We start from the raw sequence: 16743 nt of genomic DNA, 5'->3' as shown, positions 1-16743 counted from the left end.
TTTGTCAACTCCTTCAGGGCTTTGTTACTTCTTTATTGAAGTCTACTTAAACACCACATTTAAATTTGCAGTCCGTTACTGTGGATCTCTGTTTGCTTTTCTGTGTCTGTTTTTCTGTTTTACCTTTTTTAATGTGTAACATAATTCATGAATTTATTTGTGGTTATTGTTTTATAATCTGTAGGATGTAAGCACTATGAACACAAGAATATTGTTTTATTCATGTATATACTTCAAGAATCTAATATAGTTCATAGAACATAACAGAATATTAATGTACCTTTAAAAATTTTTTTTAAATTATTTGTTTCCATTTTATTTTAGGGAAGAGGTATAGAGATACAGCGAAAGAGACAGAGAGAGAGAGAGAGAAGATCTTCCATCCCTTAGTTCACTCCCCAAATGCTCACAACAGCGAGAGCTGGGCCAGGCTGAAGCCAGGGGCCCAGAACTCAATCAGGGTCTCCCACATAGGTGCAAGCACTTGGGCCATCATCTGCTGCCTCCCACGTTCTGCAGAGCAAGAAGCTGGAATCCAAAGAACTGCTGGTTCTGGAAGCCAGGTGCTCTAGCATAGGATGCAGTTATTCCAAGCAGCATCAACCATTGAGCCAAACGCCCACCCCTTCATTTTTTGAATAATCGATCTAAGGAAATTTAATGTATGCCATTCAAGTGGTTTCCTGAAAGTACTGCCTGATCAAAATTTTTCAGTGTTATTCAGTCTCTCAAAAGTTAAAAAGAACAGATGAGGGCTACTAAAGTATTTTTTAAGGTTTGAAAAGGAAGCTGAACTTTGTATATGTTTATTAAATAATTCAGTAATTAAATATGTGTATAATTTACTTCTTAAGTGCTGATATTTATTTAAATAAATCTCTCAGCTTTTTTCTTCTTAAATATGTTTATAACTAATAAAGTAATAGTTAAGTAATTTCTAATTTTTAAAAAGATTTGTTTATTGATTTATTTGAAAGGCAAAGTAACAAAGACACAAACAAACATACACACACAGATCTTCCATCTGCTGGTTCACTCCCCAGATGGCTGTAGTAGCTAGGGTTGGGCCAAGCTGAAGCCAAGAGCCAGAGATTCCATCTGGATCTCCCTCAAGGGTGGCAGAAACAAGTACTTGGGCCATCTTCCACAGCCTTCCCAGGCAAATTAGCAGGGAGCTGGGTCAGAAGCTGGGATTTGAACTGCAACTGCAATATGGGATGCCATCATCAGAAGCAACTGCCTAACCCAGTGTGCCACAATGCTGGCCCCTCATTTATAATATTTGACTGAGTCTCTATTTCTGTAATCAACAAAGTCTCTTATAGCCTTAACCTTCTCTGAGAACTTTCTCTTCATATCTTAGCTTTAAAAGAGAAGAGAATTCCCTGAGGAAACTGCTTCTACAGATTCTATCTCTGTGAAGGTTTTATGAGGGTACTTCAAAGAGTTTTTGGAAAATGGAATTAAAAGATATGCTTATTTTAGTACAAAAATTTTTGAAATTTATGTATAGGTTTTTCATAGTATGTGTTTTTCATGAACTTTACTGAAAAACCCTGCATGGATTTTAATTTTGCATAAAAAATAAACTTTCCTTTTAATTTCATTTTTCACAAACTTAAACATGTTTGTTTATTTTTATTTACTGGAAACAGCAACACAGGGAGAGAGAAGAGGAAGTGGGAGAAGAAAGAGAGTAAGAGAGGGAGGGAGAGGGAGAAGGAAATTTTTCATCTACTGGTTCACTCCCCAAATGCCCAAATGCACAAATTCCTGCAACAGCCAGGGCTGCAGCAGGCTGAAGCCAGGAGCCTGGAACCTCATCTGGTGTCAAGGACTCAACTACGTAAGTCATCATCTGCTGACTCTCAGGATGTGCTTTAGCAAGAAACTGAATCAAAAGTGGAATACTCAGGACTCAAATATGAGTGGAGTATCCAGGGACTCCGATATGGAACGCCCCTGTCCCAAGCAGCAGCTTAATACACTGCCACAATACTCAACTTACATTTTTCCATGATCTTTTAAAAGTATGCTCTTAGTTGTATTCTCTCCTATGCCCCATGTACAGCTACAAGATGGAAGATGTAGTATGTTCTTAGCTCCTGATATGTGTCCAGACCATTTCTTCTCCTTTCTTGTAAAAATTCTGCACTGTCCCTTATTCATTACTGCTCTCTGCAAACATTCTAGAGATTCCCATTATTCCTTCAACCTCATAGGCTCCAGTTCACATTTTTCTATTTCAGTCCAACAACTGTCATACTTTTTGTTGGTCTCTTAATCTCTGTGTATCACTACTCTTTTAAATCCTGGAATCTAAATTCATGGTCTTTTTTTCTCGTGACCATTTTGTTAGTTTTGTTTTAGTCACTCATCTCCATATTCTCAATCCTGACCTCCAAAATCAGAATTGCAAACAGCTCTCTCTATAGTCACAATTTTCTCTCCCTCTTCCTTGCTCAGCAATCATACTACAACAATTTATTGATTTATTGATAAATTGAATAACATTCTGACCTCTAACCCAGTGATCTCAGAAATATCTTATTCTGTAGTCATATCTTGTTCTCTTTTATCCTTTGGCATAACATATTTCAAAATGCACCTCTATCATCACCTGCTTTCCATTATTTTCTTACTGTTTATGTTTTACTTGCATTCTTTAAAAAAAATTATTTATTTGAAAGGCAAAGCTAGAGAGAAAGAATGACAGATAGGGGAGACAGTGGAAAGGAGAGGGATCTTCCACCACTGGTTCACTCCCCAAATGGCTGCTACTATCAGGGCTGGGCTAGGCTGAAGCCAGGAACCAGGAGGTTCTTCTGCATCTCCCATGTGGGTGCAGGGGTGCAAGGACTTGGGCCATCTTCCGCTGCTTTCCCAAGTGCATTAGCAGGGAGCTGGATCTGAAGTAGAGCAGCTGGAACTTGGCCTGGTACCCATGTGGGTTGCCAGCCCTGCAAGACTGCTCCCACATTGCTTGCCCTACTTCCAGTCTTCAACACAATCTTTCAATTATTCGTTTAAAACATACTCTAGCAATATTGTTTCTTGGGCCTCTAAAGTACTAACCATTGGCAGTCTGATTTCTTCACCTTGTCTGTGCCTGTACCCGGGAGCTGAATTGGAGCTTCAGTGGAAGTACTTCTACATATCATCATCACCCTTTACTTGAAATTAATCATCCTAGACCCCAGTAGTTTCAGAAAATCCTTCTGAAATTTGCCAACACATTCTTTCTTTCTCTCCGAGATGATTATTCTGTTGCTTCATTAGGCAGCCACTGCTAATTGCCTATTCAGTATCTTTTCATCCTTTCCTCTGCGTGAGCTACTCCATGATTATGTCCTCAGCAGCAGAGTGTCTTGTCAAATTCTTGCATTTTCTGGCATTTCTTTGCTTTATCCATGATTATGTGACTCTTTGACCTAACATCAAAAAACGTGGACATCTGAGCATCTGGGAAATTCTTGCTTTCCTAAAACACTTCTTTTCCTCCTGGTGATGCCTTCCTGTTTCTGAAACAAAATTGGAGGGCTGACACTGAGAAGCCATGTGACAATCATAGGGGAAATCCAAAATAACTGAGGGTTCTTCAACCTTTATATTTCTGAGTGGTCAAGCCTGGATCACCACTTGCTAACCCCTGTACATCTCTGAAATTTGTTTATGAGCTTCTTCAGGGTTGTTTTATAAGGATGAATCCCATTCATGAGGACTCCACTCAAGTGATGTCAGCATTTCTACAAAGCCCCACCTCTTGATGCCATCCCCTCTGGGGTTTCATTTCAATATATACGTTTTGGGAGGAGAAATACATTCAGGCCACCACAGTGGCTAAAAACTCAGTTTTGTTTTCTCCCATGAAAAGGAATCCTTCCATGGCACTTTCATTCTCCCATTTGCTCAATCCTTGGTACCCCTCTTATGCATCCTCACATGCAATCTTTGAGCCAGTCCTGTGGGCTTTGCTTCTAATATAAACATTAAAACTACTTCTGGGCCTTCAACTTGGACCCAGCCCTCATTGTCTCTTGCTCTGATGACTGTGGTAGCCCCTGATGAGGATTCTGCCTTTTACCACTTTCCTTCCTTTTGAGTAGTGCTTTTGGTAGCATACATTTGATATTGCCACCTTTCATTTATTGAAAGTACCTTCAATTGCACTTAGTCTAGAGTTATTGAATCTAATAGGCCCCTGCCAATCTTGACACCCTCACTTCTTGCTGTTTTCCCACTTCATTGTACTGGATTCGTGTCTGCTCTGCAAACACTACCAGGTCTGCATGACTTCAGAGCCTTTGCAAAAATAAATAAAATAAAATGAAATTTTCCTGCAAGGGCTTCAGAAAGCTGCCTGTTTAGGGTGTTTGCATGCACAATTTCCCTTCTGTTTTCAAAATTACCTCTTTCTCTTTGACTAAATATTTCCTCCTGAGAAATGTCTTCTTATCCTATCTTCCCCTTCCTTCAATTCAGAATTTTCATCACAGAAACCTGCTTATTTCTTTTCTATCACTCACATTTTTAAAAATATAGAATTATTTTTCATCATTTTTACTATTTACTTTTTTTATTGTATTGGAAGATATCCACGAAGACAGGAATTGTTTGTTTTACTTATTAAAGTAAGCCAGTGTACACAATTATATTTATTAGTGAACACATTTTAATGAGTACATGTGCTCATTAAATGAATACATTTGTTCCAGAAAAGTCGTACCTGATTAGTTGTATACAAGTTGTATGTAAGACTCAGATGCCTGTGGCTAGGTTTCACAGATTTAAGATATAACATCCCACTTTTACTTAGTACAGTTTATTCTAAAATCCATGCACACTGTCTAGAATAAATTGATCCTTCTAGTATTAACTTGGAACTTTCAAATCAAGAAATAGAAACCGAAGATATAGATTTTTCCCTTAATTTTATCTCTACTTTTTCTTTAAAATTAAATGCATATTCTTCTACTCTGAGAAGACTGAACATTTGTCTACACTCAGCTCTCCTCCTTGCATCTCTTTCAGTTTATTCTTTGTAACATTTATACAGGGATGATATTCCATTTTTAATTGTTGCTTATATTTCAATAACTTCATTCCTTGATTCCAGAAGGAGAGTCCATTTACTTCAAATTCCACAATTACTTTAGATACCTACAATTATGGATTATAATATTCAGAAGATTGCTCCATCCATCATTTTACTGATGCTACTTATAAATGCCATTTGGGATCACAGTTATCAAGTTAAGTCAGTGGTAAATAATTTCACCCACACATAAAGTCACATCATGAGAGTGATGACATGATTCCAGATAGTATTATGGTGTAGTATCCAGATATTCCAGCTTGCAGATATTCCCTTACCTCTCTATCTTACTGGGCTTCAGCAGTACAATTAACTTTGTTTCTTACTTAATGTTGATCAGTTTGTCTTTGTGTATTTCGGTGGGTATGGTTTGCAAAGAACAATGGTAATCCCTGTGTTATATGGCCGGTAGTAATTCTAGCTGAGATTCTGGCCCCTAGAAGGTATTCAATTAATCTCTATTGAAGGAATAAACTCCAGAATCTTCCACTTATCAACGTGTGACTGAGTAAGATGCTGCTGATACCACAACTGTCACTTCTTATCACCAACAGCAGAGGCAGCAGCAGCAAAAATCCAATATTAAGGATCATTTAAGATCACTTCTACTGCCTCTTCTGCTTGAACCTGCCAGAGAATAGGATCAGAGAAAACAACATATTTCTTTATCTTTTGATCATAACCACAACCATTTTCCTGAGACTCTCTGTTATTAGTGCTATGCCTCCACGTCACTGCACCTGTGAAGTATAGTCTGAGAATTGATAGATCTGGATGAGAGGGTGGCCAATTAAGCAATGGCCTCCAGCAAGAGCTGATTCTGTAGAAGATTCCCCTTTGAACAGTGCGGAGTTGAACTAAAGGGCACAGCTGTTATATGTATCAGAGAAAAAAGAACAAGGTTGCACCTGTAGATTGAGTCAACAGCTGTATTTTCTCAGCTCAAATAATAGAGTAGTGTAATGATAGCTAATACTATACTCATATTAATTAAGTAATCATGGGCTTCCATTATTTAGATAACTCAGGAGAGGAGGAATTATATACAAAATTAAAGTGTTAATTTCAGAAATGGAGATGTTGTCTTAAAGGGTCCCTATCATGAAATAACTCCTGGGAAATCTATCACTAAAAGACTTAAAAGTTTAATGGCAAAAGAAGTTATAATCAGGAACAGGTGTTGTAAATTTAAAGCCAGGAATCTAAAATCATGCTTTTAAAGTAGATACAAAGAACATGTTGTAAACAAGTTTGTAGACATCTTTCTTTGAGAAATCGCTTCCTAAGTACCTGTTGCAATCTAAATTTTGGCTCTGACCTGATGCCTAGTAAAAGGAACAGATGAAGATCTGTGCCAAACTGGTATTGAACCATCATTAAAATTTCTGGCATAACAGAGATCATATTTGTGTTATGATTTCTGCAAAGGTATGCAAAGGTGTGTTGACACTAGAGTTGTTATGGACAGCAGTGTTTCCAAGGCTATGTATATTGATCACAAATGACCTCAGAATTTATTCATTGTCTATCTTTTATCTTCAGGAATTCTAAAATTAAAGTACTATAATAATTTTGAAGAACAACAGAAGTAAAAGTCAAATTTTTACTATTTCATTTTGCATTTAAATTCAGTGAAATTGTCTTGCTGTTGATCCCCATAGTCTAGGAATGTTTTATAAAAGTAACAGTTGGCCAACAGGCACATGAAAAAATGTTCAAGGTCACTAGCAATCAGGGAAATGCAAATCAAAACCACAATGAGGTTCCACGTCACCCCAGTTAGAAGGGCTTACATTCAGAAATCTACCAACAACAGATGCTGGAGAGGATGTGGGGAAAAAGGGACACTAACCCACTGTTGGTGAGAATGCAAACTGGTAAAGCCACTAAGGAAGTCTGTCTGGAGATTCCTCAGAAACCTGAATATAACCCTACCATTCAACCCATCCATACCAGTCCTTGGAATTTACCCAAAGGAAATTAAATTGGGAAACAAAAAAGCTGTCTGCACTTTAATTTTTATTGCAGCTCAATTCACAATAGCTGAGACCTGGAATCAACCTAAATGCCCATCAACAGTAGACTGGATAAAGAAATTATGGGATATGTACTCTATAGAATACTATACAGCAGTCAAAAACAATGAAATCTGGTCATTTGCAACAAAATGGAGGAATCTGGAAAACATTATGCTGAGTGAAATAAGCCAGTCCCAAAAGGACAAATATCATATGTTCTCCCTGATTGGTGAAAACTAACCAAGCACCAAAAAGGAAACCTGTTAAAGTAAAATGAACACTATGAGAAATGGTGACTTGATCAACCCTTGCCCTGACTGTTGATGAACAACTTAATACGTTATCCCCTCTTAGTTTTTTGTTTGTTTGTTCTACTTAATACTATTGGTTGAATTCTGTAATTAATATACAGTTATTCTTAAGTGTTGAAACTTAACTGAAAAGTGAACCCTGTTAAATTTAAGAGTGGGAATAAAAGAGGGAAGGGAAGTACAACTTGGGACATGCTCAAGCTGACTTACCTCAAATGGTAGAGTTAGAAACATACCAGGGATTCCAATTCAATCCCATCAAGGTGGCATGTACCAATGCCATCTCACTAGTCCAGGTGATCAATTTCTGTTCACAATTGATCATAATGATAGGACTAAGAGCCAAAGGGATCACATAAACAAGAATAGTGTCTGCAAATACTAGCTGATAGAATAAAAAAGGGAGAGAACGATCCAACATGGGAAGCGAGATACACAGCAGACTCAGAATGGCGGATGTCCTAAACTGCACTCTGGCCTCAGAATCAGCCCTTAAGGCATGTGGATCTGGCTGAAAAGCCCATGAGAGTATTACAGGCATGGAAAGCCAAGACACTCTGGGGAAAAAAAAATGATTAAATGAAAGATCTCTGCAAGTGAGATCCCAGTGGAAAGAACAGGTCATCAAAGAAGGAGGTACCTTTCTCTGAAAGGAGGAGAGAACTTCCACATTGACTACGACCTTGTCTAAATATGATCAGAGTCGGTGAACTCAAAAGGTTTCCATAGCCTTAGCAACTCATGACAAGAGCCTAGGGTGATTACTGAGGCCATAAACAAGAGTGTCAATTTTTAAGTCAACAACAGAAGTCACTGTGCACTTATTCCTCATGTAGGATCTCTGTCCTAAATGTGCTGTACATTGAGATTTAATGCTATAACTAGTACTCAAACAGTATTTTTTACTTTGTGTTTCTGTGTGGTTCAAACTGTTGAAATCTTAATATATGCTAAACTGATCTTCTGTATATAAAGAGAATTGAAAATGAATCTTGATGTGAATGGAAGGGGAGAGGGAGCGGGAAAGGGGAGGGTTGTGGGTGGGAGGGAAGTTATGGGGGGGGGGAAGCCATTGTAATCCATAAGATGTACTTTGGAAATTTGTATTAATTAAATAAAATTAAAAAAAAATAAAAGTAACAGTTCCTTAGTAATTTAGCTATACTATGATTTTATCATTTAATTTTTCCTTACTGATTTGAGCTGGGTCCTAATTTAATCATCTGAAACATGTAAACAGTAGAGTAATGAATAAATTGTTTATTGCTTTTAAAAATTTAATTCACTTACTTTTATTCTGCTTATTTGTACCAGAAAGCAAATGATGTTGTGTTTAACTTTTCACAGTAGCATGTGAGGTTCAAACATTTGGCATGTGAACCCATGCTCAGTAAGTACTATACAATATTGATCATACTGAGTTTAAGGTGTAAAGTCATACTGAAGGAAATATTGTGAAAGTATAAAAATATCCCTTATTTGTGAATAAATCAGTAAGGATTAATTTAGAGATATGTGAGTTTTTGAGTGTATAAGTATTTTTATGTGATTCCAGAAATGTCTGTAGAGATGATGAGGTGAGTATTTTTTATTATTTAAGAAATTGAAGATTACTGAAAGTTCATTTGATCACTTCACATAGCTGATAAGTGGCAGACTAGCCTTTGGTAGAACATGGAATCACTCTATAAATACTATCACCTTCATTTTTCCCAAACAACAAACCATATTGTCTATAAATACTATTTTTTTAACTTTTATTTAATGAATATAAATTTCCAAAGTACATCTTATGGATTACAATAGGTTCCCCCCCATAACTTCCCTCCCACCTGCAACCTTCCCCTTTCCCTCTCCCTCCCCCTTTCCATTCACATCAAGATTCATTTTCAATTCTATTTATATACAGAAGATCAGTTTAGCATATATTAGGTAAAGATTTCAAGAGTTTGCACCCACATAGAAACACAAAGTGAAAAATACTGTTTGAGTACTAGTTATAGCATTAAATCTCAATGTACAGCACATTAAGGACAGAGATCCTACATGAGGACACTCTTATTTATGGCCTCAGTAATCACCCTAGGCTCTTGTCATGAGTTGCCAAGGCTATGGAAGCCTTTTGAGTTCACCGACTCTGATCATATTTAGACAAGGTCGTAGTCAAAGTGGAAGTTCTTATTTTTTTTTATTTTTATTTTTGACAGGCAGAGTGGACAGTGAGAGAGAGACAGAGAGAAAGGTCCTCCTTTGCCATTGGTTCAACCTCCAGTGGCCACCGTGGCCGGCGCGCTGTGGCCGGCGCACTGCGCTGATCCAATGGCAGGAGCCAAGTACTTATCCTGGTCTCCCATGGGGTGCAGGGCCCAAGCACTTGGGCCATCCTCCACTGCACTCCCTGGCCACAGCAGAGAGCTGGCCTGGAAGAGGGGCAACCGGGACAGAATCCGGCGCCCTGACCGGGACTAGAACCTGGTTTGCCGGTGCCATAAGGCGGAGGATTAGCCTAGTGAAATGCAGCGCTGGCCAAAGTGGAAGTTCTCTCCTCCTTTCACCCTTCAGAGAAAGGTACCTCCTTCTTTGATGACCTGTTCTTTCCACTGGGATCTCACTTGCAGAGATCTTTCATTTAGGGTTTGTTTTTTTTTTTTTTTTTTTTTTTTGACAGAGTGTTTTGGCTTTCCATGCCTGAAATACTCTCATGGGCTTTTCAGCCAGATCCACATGCCTTAAGGGCTGATTCTGAGGACAGAGTGCTGTTTAGGGCATCTGCCATTCTATGGGTCTGCTGTGTATCTCGCTTCCCATGTTGGATCGTTCTCTCCCTTTTTTATTCTATCAGCTAGTATTTGCAGACACTAGTCTTGTTTATGTGCTCCCTTTGGCTCTTAGTCCTATCATTATGATCAATTGTGAACAGAAATTGATCACCTGGACTAGTGAGATGGCATTGGTACATGCCACCTTGATGGGATTGAATTGGAATCCCTGGTATGTTTCTAACTCTACCATTTGAGGTAAGTCAGCTTGAGCATGTCCTGAATTGCACATCTCTTCCCACTCTTAATGGTTGAGTGTTTTAAGAAGGAATATGTTCCTTAAAATTTCATCAAATTTTGCCAAGTAACTTGGTACATAATTCATGCAAAAATTTGTGTAGTTACTTGCTTCTCACTAAACTAGGTCCTCTGGATTTATCTCCATATTTAACTGGATATATTGTTTTAGGAATTATGTCCTCTGGCTTCCGTCACAGATAAATGACAGCTGTCTGCATTAATGAAGCACAAAGACCATTTTCCATTGTAAGGAAGACCAGATCATTGCTTTTTCACCTTACCCTCTGATCTATTTAATTTTACAGCCATCTGAGCCAACCTTTATTCTTTTAGCATGTGTTCTAGAATTTTAAAAGGAGAGAAGGCAGAAAAGTTCAGACCTAAGTAGACAGCTTTTGTCAAATGTTACTTCTATGTTGTTTTACAAGTTTCCTTTTTTTTTCCCCCTATGGTAAAAAGGAAGTGTCTTTCGATGAAAAAGTAACTGGTGAATATCTCTTTTTGATTGAGCATTCTGTGTTCAGAATAGAATCCTTAAGTTTGGTTGACTCTTATTTTTCCCTTTTGAGAAACAGAACATTTTGTTATCTGATATTACTCACTGTACCACTATTAATAGTAAATGGAGTGGTGGAAAACAGACATGTGAAATTATTCCTCAACTTTCTTTCCATTTTCTTTGTATGGTGTAATTAGAATAAATATGATCTGAGTTCTCATTAGGAACAAAAAACAGAGCAATACCTGACATTCAGAAGCTGGTCTGACTCACAGCTAGTCTGATTTTTCTCTGACCAGCCATGAATACTCTCACAGAATACTAACCACAGACAAGGTTACTTTGAGATCATGATAAAAGGAGATAAAGCAAGGCCGCTTCATAATTATGTCTAAGCATAGATAAAAATGAGGTCACTGTATCACCTACAAGTTATCAAACTCCTCCTTACTTATCCAAAATATGTTACTGCTACTTCTTTATCAATTAAATCCTTATCTCTCTTCTGATGTTTCTTCCTTATCAGTCAGGTTTACTGAGATTAAATGACGGATGTTCCCCTGTCTTCTGACAATTTACATTCTAAAGTGAGACTCTGTTCCCTAGATTCTCTTCCAAGTCACTCAAAGACAATTTATTGAGATACTCCATGGCTGCCAATGCAACAATAATAAACCAAATCATCAACTTTACAATATGTTTGCCTGAATGATATTGACATTATTTTTTTTTTTTTTTTTGACAGGCAGAGTGGACAGTGAGAGAGACAGAGAGAGAAAGGTCTTCCTTTTGCCGTTGGTTCACCCTCCAATGGCCGCCGCTGCAGCCGGCGCACCGCGCTGATCCTGGCAGGAGCCAGGAGCCAGGTGCTTTTCCTGGTCTCCCATGGGGTGCAGGGCCCAAGCACCTGGGCCATCCTCCACTGCACTCCCTGGCCATAGCAGAGAGCTGGCCTGGAAGAGGGGCAACCGGGACAGAATCCGGCGCCCCAACCGGGACTAGAACCCGGTGTGCCGGCGCCGCAAGGTGGAGGATTAGCCTATTGAGCCACGGCGCCGGCTTTGACATTATTTTTTTATCTTTGCCTTAGCTTTTTAGTAATTACTTAAAATTGAATAAATTATTAGGTATTTTGGTCTTTGGTTTTTCTTTATAAAGAGGATATATGAAAATCTGTAAGATTGCTATCATTGATCAATATAAGCAATATAAAGTACTCTAATAATGCCAAAACACAAAATGTGCTAAAATATAATTTTTATACTATTATATATTATTTTCTTTATCCTTTTTTTTGGTACTGCTGATTTCCCCACACTTCAGACCTAGAGAGAAAGGTCTTCCATCTGCTGGTTCATTCCCCAAATGGCCACAATGGCCTTAGCTGAGCTGATCTGAATCCAGGAGCCAGGAGCTTCTTCCAGGCCTCCCATGTGGGATCAGGGGGCCCAAGGAGCTGGGCCATCTTCCATTGCTTTCCCAGGCCACAGCAGAGAGCCGGGTCAGAAGTGGAGCAGCCAGGACCCAAACTGGCACTGCAGGCCAGGGCTTTAAACTCCATGCACCACAGTGCAGGCCCTGAAGCACTCTTTTCATGAGTTAAGTTGGGAACTGGATATTTGACAATGGATTATGCAGATTTGTAGCAACTGTCCTGGCTGTGGTTTGCTGTCCTCAAACCCTTAGAGGCAAAACTGCTGCCCTGAATCATTTCTTGACAATTGTACATGTGAGCAATGCAGACATCATTTCTACCATCTCTCTCTCTCTCTTTTTTTTTTTTTTTTTTTTTTGACAGGCAGAGTGGACAGTGAGAGAGAGACAGAGAGAAAGGTCTTCCTTTGCCATTGGTTCACCCTCCAATGGCCGCTGCAGCCGGCGCGCTGCGGCCGGCGCGCTGCACTGATCCGATGGCAGGAGCCAAATACTTATCCTGGTCTCCCATGGGGTGCAGGGCCCAAGCACTTGTGCCATCCTCCGCTGCACTCCCTGGCCACAGCAGAGATCTGGCCTGGAAGAGGGGCAACTGGGACAGAATCCGGCGCCCTGACCGGGACTAGAACCCGATGTGCTGGCGCCGCAAGGCGGAGGATTAGCCTAGTGAGCCGCGGTGCCGGCCCATTTCTACCATCTCATCACACTTATCCAGTAATTTGCTAGGCATCAACCATGCCAGTAGTTCTCAAGCATGTTTCTAGTCCAATATATCTGAGACCTGTGACACAGTCCTATCATAGTGCTACATCACTGGGATTCACTGACAAAAAGAGCCAAGAATACCTTGTAAACAGAATCTTGAATGCTTAGCCAAAAATCTAATAGGTACAAAAAAAAAAAGAGAAGAAACTGAAAAATCTCCACTTAAGAATTTTAACAAATTTTAATAGAATTTAAAGATCAAACTGGGAAAACATTTGAGAAGATTTGGAGAACCTCATCACATTTGTGTGTGTGTGTGTGTACATACATATGCATGTAGTGCTTCCAGCAATAAGCAGATTAAATTCATACCTTTCAGGTGAATGTGGAACAGTTATAAAATCTGACCTCATTTCATCCCTCAAAGAAAGTCTTAGATAATACCAAATAATTGGTAGCTATGGACAACCTTTTATGGCCAAAGGGAAACAACATTAAAAATAAGTTTTGATTTGGAGGCTTTGGAATTCTTTAATCCCAAAAGATCTCAGGCTTTGTGTGGCTTTTGTATCTCTTATGTCACTGCTATTGAAGTCAAAGGTCAATGATTTCAAGAGTCCTGTACCTAATAATAAATCGTTCACTTGCTTATGTCATTCTCCCCAAGTCTCCCCAGACCCACTACCTGAGAGATTATTTTAAAATATTTCAATGAAGCTTTAATGTCTTTTAAATTTGTAAATTTCTGTATGAATTTGAGAGGCACATGCATAGACATAGATTTAGAGTGAGGGCAAGAGAGTTCCCATGTCTTGGTTCACTCCCCATGTGACAGCAACAGATGGGGCTCTGACCCCTGGCTGGAGCCAGGAGCTAGGAATGCAGTACAGGTCTCCCACATAAGTGGCAGGAACCCAACTATTTGAACTAATGCCTCCCAGTGTCTACATTACTGGGAAACTGGAATCAGGAGCTGGAACAACAACCAAACCCTCTGATATGAGATGTGGGTGTCCTAACCACCAGACTAAACAGTTCCTCACAACTTGGTTTGACACATAATATTTGTGCATATTTATGAGGTATAGCACCATAGTTTGATACATGTATACAATGTCTAATGATTCAGTCAGGGTAATTAGCATTTCCATTTCCTCAAACATTAATCATTTCTTAGTGTTGAGAAAATTTGGACTTTCATTTTGTAGTAATTTTTCAATGTATCATAGATTTTTGTAGTTTACGTTACCAGGCTACAGAACAGCTGATACTTCATTACCAAATACCTGTTATCCAACTGTGTTTTAGTACCACTTATCTGACATCTTTCCTTCTGTTTCCCCCTTGCCCTTCAAACTCTGTTGAACATTATTTCACTCTCTTCAGTGAAATCATTTTTTAACTTTGCATAACCCTTGATGGTTGAATATTTTGTGAATATTCTTTCCCATCCTACTGGTTGTCTCTTCACTCTGTTGATTCTTTGCTCTGCAGAAGTCTCTTAGTTTGACATATTCTCATTTGTCTATTTTTGTTTTTGTTGACCGTGCTTCATGGATCGTGGGCAAAAATGTTTTAGCTACACTGATGTCTTATTTTCTCTTATGTTTTCTTCTAGTAATTTAATCATTTCAAGTAGGGATCTAGTTTTATTGTTCTGCATATGTCCATCAAATTTTATCAGCACCATTTATTGAAAAGATTGTACTCTCTCCATTGTATTTTTTAAAGATTTTTAAAATTTATTTATTTTTAAAATTTATTTGAGAGGTAGAGTTATAGACAGTGAGAGGGAGAGACAGAGAGAAAGGTCTTCTTCTATTGGTTCAATCCCCAAATGGCCGCAACAGCTGGAGCTGCGCCAATCTGAAGCCAGGAGGCAGGTGCTTCTTCCCAGTCTCCCATGCGGCTGCAGGGGCCCAAGCACTTGGGCTATCCTCCACTGCTTTCCCATAGCAGAGAACTGGATTGGAAGAGGAGCAGCTGGGATTAGAATAGGCACCCTTATGGGATGCTGGCACCGCAGGGGGAGGATTAACCCACTGCGCCACAGCGCTGGCCCCTCTCTCCATTGTATTTCTTGATACTTTTATAATAAATAAGATGGCTGTGTGAATGCAGATTAATTTCTGGGACCTCTATTCTTTACTATTAATCTACGTGTTGCTCTGGCCTTAGGATCTGGCTAAAAAGCCCATGAGAGTTTTGCAGGTATGGAATGCCAAGACACTGTGGCAAAAAATATGACCTAAATGAAAGATCTCTGTGAGTGATATCCCAGTGGAAAGAACAGGCCATCAGGCCAGTGCCGTGGCTCAATAGGCTAATCCTCTGCCTGCAGCGCCGGTACACTGGGTTCTAGTCCCGGTCAGGGCGCCGGATTCTGTCCCGGTCACTCCTCTTCTAGTCCAGCTCTTTGCTGTAACCCGGAAGTGCAGTGGAGGATGGCCCAAGTTCTTGGGCCCTGCACCCCGTGGGAGACCAGGAAGAAGCACCTGGCTCCTGGCTTCGGATCAGTGTGGTGCACCAGCCGCAGCATGCTGGCCGCAGCAGCCATTGGAGGGTGAATCAATGGTAAAGGAAGACCTTTCTCTCTCTCTCTCTCACTGTCCACTCTGCCTGTCAAAAAAAAAAAAAAAAAAAAAAGAAAGAAAGAAAGAAAAAAAAAAAGACGGGCCATCAAAGAAGGAGGTACCTTTCTCTGAAGGGAGGAGAGAACTTCCACTTTGACTATGGCCTTGTCTAAATAAGATCGGAGTTGCTGAATTCAAGAGGCTTCCATAGCCTTGGCAGCTCATGACAAGAGCCTGAGGTGATCACTGACGTCATAAATAAGAGTATCAGTTGTTAAGTCAACAACAGGAGTCACTGTGCACTTACTCCCCATGTAGGATCTCTGTCCTTAATGTGTTGTACTATGCAAATTAATGGTAAAACTAGATTTCAAACCGTACTTTACTCTGTGTGTCTGTGTGGGTGCAAACTGCTGAAATCTTTACTTAGTATATACTAAGTTGATCTTCTGTATTTAAAGATAATTGAAAGTAAATCATGATGAAGAATGGGATGGGAGAGGGAGTGGGAGATGGGATGGTTGTGGGTGGGAGGGAGATTATGGGGGGGGAAAGCTACTATAATCCAAAAGAGGTACTTTGGAAATTTATATTCATTAAATAAAAGTTAAAAAAAGTGAAAGTTACAAAAATTAAAAAATCTATGTGTTGCTTTTCATGCCATTTTGGTTACTATAGCTTTTTTTTCAAAAGCTTTTATTTTTTAATTTTTTTTGTAGTTTTCATTTTTTTAACTTTTATTTAATGAATATAAATTTCCAAAGTACGACTTATGGATTACAATGGCTTCCCCCCCATACCGTCCCTTCACCCGCAACCCTCCCCTTTCCCACTCCCTCTCCCCTTCCATTCACATCAAGATTCATTTTCGATTCTCTTAATATACAGAAGATCAGCTTAGTATACATTAAGTATGGATTTCAACAGTTTGCTCCCACACAGAAACATAAGTGAAAAATAATAGATGATTTTTAAAATGATGATGAAATCAGATCAGACCTATTGTCATGTTTAATCCCAGTGAGAGTCAAGTTGGGAATTGATAATTT

At 39.2% G+C, this 16743-nt stretch overlaps 1 long non-coding RNA gene across 12 annotated transcripts in view; it reads left to right on the top strand.

Moving 5' to 3' along the window:
- Positions 1-16743, top strand: part of LOC149122331 (uncharacterized) — a 375722-nt gene that overhangs the window by 283099 nt on the left and 75880 nt on the right. Inside the window, exon 4 of one of the 12 annotated variants that reach the window (XR_016220697.1) lies at positions 325-703. The exons of 9 other annotated variants lie outside the window; for them this stretch is intronic. This is a non-coding gene — a long non-coding RNA (uncharacterized LOC149122331). Of the gene's footprint in view, positions 1-324; positions 704-16743 lie in introns of those variants that run through there. 2 more of the 12 variants (XR_016220695.1, XR_016220699.1) reach the window with 2 other exon arrangements.

The sequence above is a fragment of the Oryctolagus cuniculus genome, chromosome 14 (assembly GCF_051225735.1).
Source record: "Oryctolagus cuniculus isolate XC-2025 breed Fujian yellow rabbit chromosome 14, ASM5122573v1, whole genome shotgun sequence".
NCBI classification, from domain to species: Eukaryota; Metazoa; Chordata; class Mammalia; order Lagomorpha; family Leporidae; genus Oryctolagus; species Oryctolagus cuniculus.
Note: the sequence above shows the minus strand (reverse complement) of the source record. Positions and strands in the feature narration are given on the sequence as shown.